The sequence below is a fragment of the Ipomoea nil genome, unplaced genomic scaffold (genome assembly GCF_001879475.1).
Source record: "Ipomoea nil cultivar Tokyo-kokei standard unplaced genomic scaffold, Asagao_1.1 scaffold3087, whole genome shotgun sequence".
NCBI classification, from domain to species: Eukaryota; Viridiplantae; Streptophyta; class Magnoliopsida; order Solanales; family Convolvulaceae; genus Ipomoea; species Ipomoea nil.
Genome location: NW_017619515.1, coordinates 3,058,204 through 3,066,415, shown reverse-complemented (window position 1 = coordinate 3,066,415; position 8,212 = coordinate 3,058,204). Strand labels below are relative to the sequence as shown.

Sequence of the window (8,212 nt, the reverse complement as noted above, 5' to 3'; positions counted from 1 at the left end):
GTTAATAAATTTTGTTGAACCATTATCTCCCTATTTTACTTTTTGTTATAGACATTAGAGGAAAACCCATTATAATTGGTCCATTTTTCTAGAACCATACCTTGCACTTGATATCTAGCTTCCACATTATAAACTTGGTGTCAGGTCAAACCAAAGCCAAAGGGAAAGATAGTAATATATAATGAATTGCAAAATGCAAATTACCCCCCCCCCACCCTACCCTACCCCACCCCACCCCCACCCCCCACCCCCAATGCCTAAACCATAAACATGCCAAGCCACTCTTTTTTATCTCATGTGATGTTAAGCCAGACAGCCACTGTTTACCATATACACACAGAAGACAAATGCAAACACATCCCAAAACCCTCATGTCCTTAGCTGTCTTTGAGCTTCTTTCTTCTTCTTTTTCAATTCAATTCAATTCTCCCATCACCATTTGTAAATGCAAGTAGCTATAGAACCACTTGGAGGAAAACCCATTTTTTTGCCCCCTTTTCCACACCCTTTTCTCCTCTCGAGCGAGAGAAATCTGCAGCCACTATCCAGTTCGTATCGAGGCTAATGGTACGAGGAGATTGGGGTTTTTTCGAGTATTTCTATAATAATGTCGGATATATATACCTAACCGATAATTTCACCATCTTCTTGTTACAATCCCCCGTGCTTTCATGGTCTCATTCACCACCTTATCCATGAAGGTTTCCATTATGTGGCTGTAAATTCTTGGGAGGCTATCGAGAAAATGGTGGCGGTGGAGGCGGCGGCGGCGGCGGAGGCGGAGGAGGAGGAGGAAATGGGTCCTAAAGATCTGCGGTTGGGACCTTATGGCTTGCCGGTGTTAGCGGTTTTTCTCATTGGTGGTTGACGGCGGCGGAGGTGGCGGTGATATTGGCGGGGACGGCTCAATCTTTACATGTATTTTTTGTACTGTCATCTTTAATTTTTATTTTTATTTTTTTCATTTTGGAAAAGGATTTTCACCCATACAGGTTGGCTTTCTTCATTCTGTTCCTTTTTCTGATTCATTTATGTAGCATTGGGAATTATATTTAATTTTTAAAATTTTAGCTTGAAAATAACAAGAAAAATGTGAATTATTGAAGATTTTTTGCCTTTTTTTTCATATCATCATATTTTTTATTATGTAAATATTTAAAAAGAGGGGAAAAATTACTAATTTTAAGAAAAATAAGGGAATTGAAGAGTGCTTATATAGTTGTATGTATTCTTTTGCCAATAAAAAAATGAATAGTTTTTTTTTTTTTTAATGTCAATATAAAAAAAATTAGAAGTATTTGTGATGTTTATTTATGAAAAAAATTGAATAATAATTTAGATTTTATTTTTTAAAAAGAAAATATATGGTACTATTCTTCTCCCAAATATATGGTACTATTCTTTTTAGGGATGAAGGAATAATAAAATGCTTTTAAATAGTTATTATTTCCTTAATTTCCAGTTAATTGGAAACCCTCGATCTGTCTTTTTTTAAAAAATAATAATAATAATTTAATTTAAATGTCATGTTTCCCTTTTTCCTTGTCTGTTTGGATCTCTGAAGTAAGAAGTTTACAAAAGTATTGTACTGAGAAAAAAAAAAAAAAAAAAAAAAAAAAAAGTGGTGGGGGGGGGGGGGGTCATATGGGGTATTGAAATTCAAAAAAAAATGTTATTTTTAATACTAAAATCACGGGATAGTGTCCCATACTTTCTAACTTGATATCGGGTGGTTATCAAATTAATTGTCCGACTAACTTGATTGGGGTTACTCCCATATAAAATAATACTCCGCACATGTTTTCTTTAATTTACAAAAAGTTCACAACTGTTACTCGAAGGTATGTTATGTGTGAAGCTCGCTTAATGATTTTAATCAGCAAATCAGCCTAGGTTACTCATAGTTCACCAACTCAAAGACAAGCCAACTACGTACTCAACCAACACAACTAAGTTGTCCCCATATAATATAATATGTTTTTTCCTGAACTTATAATATACTCCGTAATATTTTACGTGAGACGATTTCAGTAAATAGTATGGTTTAAATTAAGAGAGATGAAAGAAGAAAGAGAGGGTAAAGAAAGGACAATAAGGAAAGTGAAGGATGGGTGCTTTACATGGAAGTGTCCTATCCATGTCATTGTGTAATTTGTACACATGAAGACCACTCCAAGTCTCCAATTTAGGTTTTTTTTTTTTTTTTTTTTTTTTTTTTTTTTTTTTTTTTTGAAGGGTTTTTTGGCCATTTAATTATTGGGAAATTATCTACATTTTTGGATGGTTGTACTCACGTGCAGTTGGTAGAGATTTCTTGCTGATTTCCTGGGAAATTTTTTATGGTACCATTTGACATTACTCCAGACTATAATGTCACACTTCATAATGTGTGTTTTGAAAAACAAATCTTAAAATCAAGATTATGGCCTTGTTTGGTAATATAGTTAGTTGGCAAATGATTCTGGTTTGGGTTTACCTTGCAATGTGGATTTGGGTTCGAAAATACACAATTTGTGTACTGAATGTTCATGATTCACATACTGAATCAGTGTGAAGCTAATTATGGGCACGAAGCTCGGGCCCTATGTATCCCCATCAAGCTAATTAATCAAACACTCATATTAATTATTTAACCAAGTTAAACAGCTAATAATGGTCAAATAAGCTAAAATTGGGTGATAAGTTAACTACGACAGGGTTAGTGCTGGTCATCGTATGGGCACAAAACTCAGAGAATAATTCCCATCAAGCTAATTTACTAAACACTTTTCTACAATCGACTAATGCTATCAACTAGTCAAACTCACTAACCCAATTAACTAACAGTTATTTATCAAACACCCACATTAACTCAACCAGCTAACAGTTATTTATCAAACATCTCCATTAACTCAATCAGCTAACAGTTATTTACCAAACACCCCTATAAATTTTAAGTTTGGTTTTAACTCCAAACTTAAGAGGTCAAAGACCTTGTGATAAAATAGTATAATTGTCACTTTTCTAAATGAAAAGGCAAAAGTTCGATCATTGTATGACAAAGTCAGTATCTCCAAATGCTTATACAATATTGTTCCACAACAAAATTATTCGTACTTCCTTTTTTAGTTATTAGTAATATTCGAAATTTTTCCCAAAAAAAAAAACAAAAAAAAAAAAAAAGATTCGAAATTACGAACTCTTAAAATAATAATGATTATTATTTTAACAAATAGGAAAATTATCTTGATCCTTGACACATAAAAAGCCTGCAGACTGCAAACTCTGGGCTTGACTAGGAGGGTTAAATTAGAGTTGTATTATTCAACATGTCAGCCTACATAGGTCAAGGTGCAGTACTAACAAATAACTTGCATAATTTTTTATTTTTAATTTTGATAGTCCATTACAATTTTACAAATTTTATTGGACTATGTGAATAATTTAGATTTTATTAGGAATTAATTCCATTTTTTAATTAAAAAAATCACATGTAGCAAGAGTGAGAGTAGGGCAAAATTTACTATAAATAAAATTGTATAATATTGTAGTGCTCCATAACATTGAAAAAGTTGTTATACCATGGATCAGGATCCACTTTGCAAAGTGATCCTGATTCTTGTGTATTTTTAGTATTAAAATTATGTATTTTTAAAATATAAATTGTGTTTATAAGTCAAAATGGATAACAACTGTTAGGGCCATCAGATCCTATTAATAACCAATCTTAATATCTCAAAATAGTTGAATGTGACCATTATGAAAATAAAAAAAAATAATAATTAAAAAAATCCTAGAAATAGTATAAAATTAATTCTGAACAGTAGTACAATAGTAGTATAGCTGGATGGAGGGGGTGGGTGGGGTGAGGGTTTTGGGAGGGGGGGGGGGGGTAGTAGAGTTGAATTGGACGTGTCGATATAGCAGACTGAATGCATATGTATCCGTTACCTTCATTTCTTCTGCATTTGCTTCCCCCCAAAACAGTGGGCGGTCCCCATTATCATTTACCATTCTCCTTTTTCTTTTTTTTTCTTTTTTTTTTTTTTTTTTTACAATAATATTATACATTATACTGCCCGCCTTGAAGTTATAATTTTTGACGTGATAATTGACCATTAATCATTAGAAGAGACCAACTATACCCATAAATGTATCGATGAGATGACACATATTTCTTTCAACTTAACCCGAGGGTTTCGAGAATTAGTCTCGGTGTCTGAAAGTCGTAGTGTTCTGTAGTTGAGGAGACTAACTTGTTTTAATCTTCTTTGTCTTTCTCTTACGACGCCCCATTGAGGGGTTTTCCCAGTGTTTGCTTATGCGGAGGAGAGATGCAATGCGAGCGCACCCACCAGCCACATTAGGTGATTGCGAACTGGTGAATACACACACGCACACGCACACGCGCGCGCGCACACACACATAACATTGATATAGAAGGATTAAGATAATTGACTTGTAATTACTCTGACAATCATTATTGTGTGGACCATACAAAAATAATATACTTTTAGTATATTAAAATGACATTGTATTCAAGGAATGTACATTATTTGTGTATTGAGTGTACATTATATTTTATAATGAACATTCAGTACAAAAATAATGTACATTCAGTATATTAAAAATGTACTTTTTGTTATGGTTCGAATTAGTAATTATCTGTCCATAATTTGCCTTACTCTGAGAGATAATTGAATTCGAATTAGTAATTCGTGACAAATAAGCCAAGGTAAAACACAACTGAAATGAATATAAGCAGAGTAAGAAGCAAACATTGTTTTTCATCTTGTCTCTTTCTCATATCCATTAGTTACACATGTGATGTCCACCAGCTTCATGGATAGATACTTGCTGTGTCTCAGTCACCCATTAATGACTTAAAACTTATATGTGGCTTTCAGTTCGTTGAGGACATTAAAGATTCAATACTGAATGGTCAATGTAAGTCTGATATTATGCAGTTTGAGATCATATCTTCAAATCTCATCCCAAAGTTTTGAGTTTACTCGGGGTAAAAACAACTGCTAATACAATTACAAGGTTGGAGAATCGCCGTTGGTATATATATATATATATATATATATATATATATGCTCCGTATTGATGAATTCTAAATAAGGTCTTCCTCGAATAAGAGTTAAGTTCTGAAAGTACGACGCGACCTGAATATGAATTAGTCTTATCGTGGTGGACAATAGGCGACTCTAACTTGTATCATCAACAACAAGGCTAAGGTGGTCAAGGAAGGTTCCCTTCAAACCCCAATGGAAGTACAAGCAATGAGCAGAGTAGCTTTGCTAGCAGATTTTGAGTATCTAAGGAACCATCCTCTTGTTGGAATCAATGTTAAAGATGAACATAAGAAGGTTCCCTTTTTTTTTTTTTTTGTTGGGGGGTGGGGGGGTGGGGGGTGGGGGGGATAACCCACGTTTCCAGCCTTGTTAGACTATATTATAGGTGCATGATGAGGTAAATCGAGTTTGCCTTGCTTCGAGCCTTACCCCAAATTATACCCTTATGTGCACAAGGAGCCCAACCCCAACCTAGCCCATGAGAAGGTAAATTGAGTCTGCCTAGCTTCGAGTCCCACACCAAACTGTACCCTTCTGCGCTCAAGGAGCCCAACCCCAATCCCAACAATTGTTATACTATGGACCAGCCATATTGCATTGTGAACCCTAATACAAAAATTCTGTACCTTCAGTTATCACATTATGTACCTAATGTTAACAGTTTCTGTACATGTAAACAAATACTCCGTAACTTGATAATTGCTGACATATGATAGTTACATGTACAGAAATTATCAAATGCAAGTATAGAATGTGTCAACTATAGATACAGAATCTGAATGTTATTTTTGAACCAGGGTCTACAATGCAAGGTAGACCCTAATCCATGGTATAATTTGCCCAATCCCAGACAAAATTGGTGGAGCTCATCTCCAAATTGTCTCTAGTGAGGCGGCTGGAGGAGAGTTTCAAGTACAACTGCTCATCTACTAGACCATTGTCCCGGGGCTAGGAAGGTTCATTTGTTTGTAAAGGAAATGAAGAGCTCTCTTTGCTGCTTCACAAAATGTCAATGAGTTTTAATTGCTAAGCTTGGGCTAAAGGAAGGTAATGACCACCCCCCCCCCCCCCCCAACTACTAATCTGTACTAAGTTAGGTATAACCAAAATCAAGTACAAAAAGAAAGCATTCCACAAAAACCAAATCAAATTAACAGAATTAATTGAATGGGAGCAAGATGGAACTCTTAGCTGTCAAGGGAGCAGTACTGGAGATTCAAAGCCAAGAACCTGTTCTCAAGTGCTTAAACTGCAATTCTGCAAAGCATCATAATTCATAAGTGAATAAGAGTTTAATCTGTACTTTGAATTAGAAATCCTATTTGGGGAAATATAACAGGAAAGGAGTGTTCATGATTCATGAACAGCATGACAGCATATAGTATTTCAGGTTTTTGGCATTCAGTTCAGGCAAAGTGAGAAGTGATGAATTTTCAGCTATCAGTCTGTCCTCCTTTGAATAGGCTCTTCAATGTCTCATATAGGAAAAGTCTACAATACAATCAAATCACCATTTGGTTGGCATGGTACAACACTTTTTTTACCACCCCAACTTCAGTTTTGATACCATATTTCTGAAACTATATCAAAAGTAAATTCAATTTTTTTTTGGTGACGAGAGAGACCCGGAACCACTACCCGAGAGTGTGCACTGGGTAAACCCTTCCTTGTGATCCTAGCCGGCAAAGGACAACAAGGAAGTAAACCAGCTTACCCCTACCTTGTGATCCTAGCAGGCAAAGGACAACACTGAGGTAAACCAGCTTAGGTTGCCCATAGCTCACCGGCTCAAATCAAGAACAATAGGCCACTCCCACGGGAAGTCGAACTTGGAACCTTGTGGTTACAAAATCACCAGCCCAACAGTAAATTCAATTTTGATACCATGGTATCATCATTGAACAAATAACATACAATCATGTTAGGATAGAAATGTAGAATAGACATAGGAGCCCATAGAGAAGAGAAGCCTATACTACTCTGTAAACATTCACCCCACCATCTAAAAAGGACTCACCTACATATTCAAGGCACTTCTGCTCCATTTTTCCAAAAGAAAAAAAAGGCACTTCTGCTCCATTCAAGCCTCATAAAAGCCATGAAATAGTTTAAAGTAACTGACACCTACTGTTTGGGTGCTACAGAAATGCCAGACACTGTCCTACTCTAGTCAATTCTGCCAGTTTCTTTGACATAACTGAGAAAGTAGGAAACTGCCCTTTGTAGGGATTCTATTACACTCTGTGTAATTGGGTTGTGAAAACCAACAGCTAAAATGGGCATCTCAGGAAGGATCACTAACTCCAGGAATCCTCTTCACACCATTGCTCATTTGCTCCAGTCCTTTCACCCACATTCTACTTTTCTTTTTCCAAAAGCTTGCTCATCCATAGGACTTTGGAGCAAAAATCTCATAAGAAAAGCTTAGGATAGAAGAAAGCCCTTGTATTTAATTTTAAGAGAACATACATTTGAGACCAAATATACAAGCTTTTGCACAAATGATGAGATCTTTTGTCTCTGTCAGTAGAAAAGCAATACCCAAAATCAAGTATGGACTGAAAATGCATGCCAGAAGAATGCCTTTAGACATTTCCTGTCTATGACCAGAAAACTTAGAAAGATGGAATGATACAAGGATTAACTTTTAAATGAAAAGTGCACAAGACATGCCAAACAGCCAAATTATACTTGTAATAAGGTTCCAAGATCCTAAGGGGCGCTTACATGGATAATATGTGAAACTTGTAAGAAAAGAGATCATTTTGAAGGTTGGCTATCAAATGTTTAAGGTTCATTTTATTTTGGTTTTAACAAAATGTCTAACAGTTGGTATAGAGGAGGTAATGAAATTCAAGAGCTTTAGGCTAATCTGGCATTTTTTAGATCTTCTGGAAGCCTGAGTTTAGCACACCACATTATATTGTGAAGAATTATAGTTAACAAGAATATGGAGGAACAAGCTTCTTTCAAACTCCTGGCGAACATTCTTTAATCTTTTTGAACTCAAGGTGAGCTCTAGATCTGCTAGCAACAGATCAATCAAGGTGAAAAGCATATATATCAAATAACTAACACGGTAAAAGGTTTCAAGAAAAAGGCTTTAGTTGCATCACTTGCATGAAATTTATGTATCCCACACCGGCAAAGAGCAA

General features: G+C 35.5%; 1 long non-coding RNA gene across 1 annotated transcript; it reads left to right on the top strand.

The window, feature by feature from the left end:
- The first annotated feature begins 284 nt into the window (after nucleotides 1-284).
- On the top strand, nucleotides 285-1,105 carry LOC109166352. The gene is made up of 2 exons (XR_002051642.1): nucleotides 285-567; nucleotides 702-1,105. It is a non-coding gene; the product is annotated as an uncharacterized LOC109166352 (long non-coding RNA).
- The last annotated feature ends 7,107 nt before the right edge of the window (nucleotides 1,106-8,212 follow it).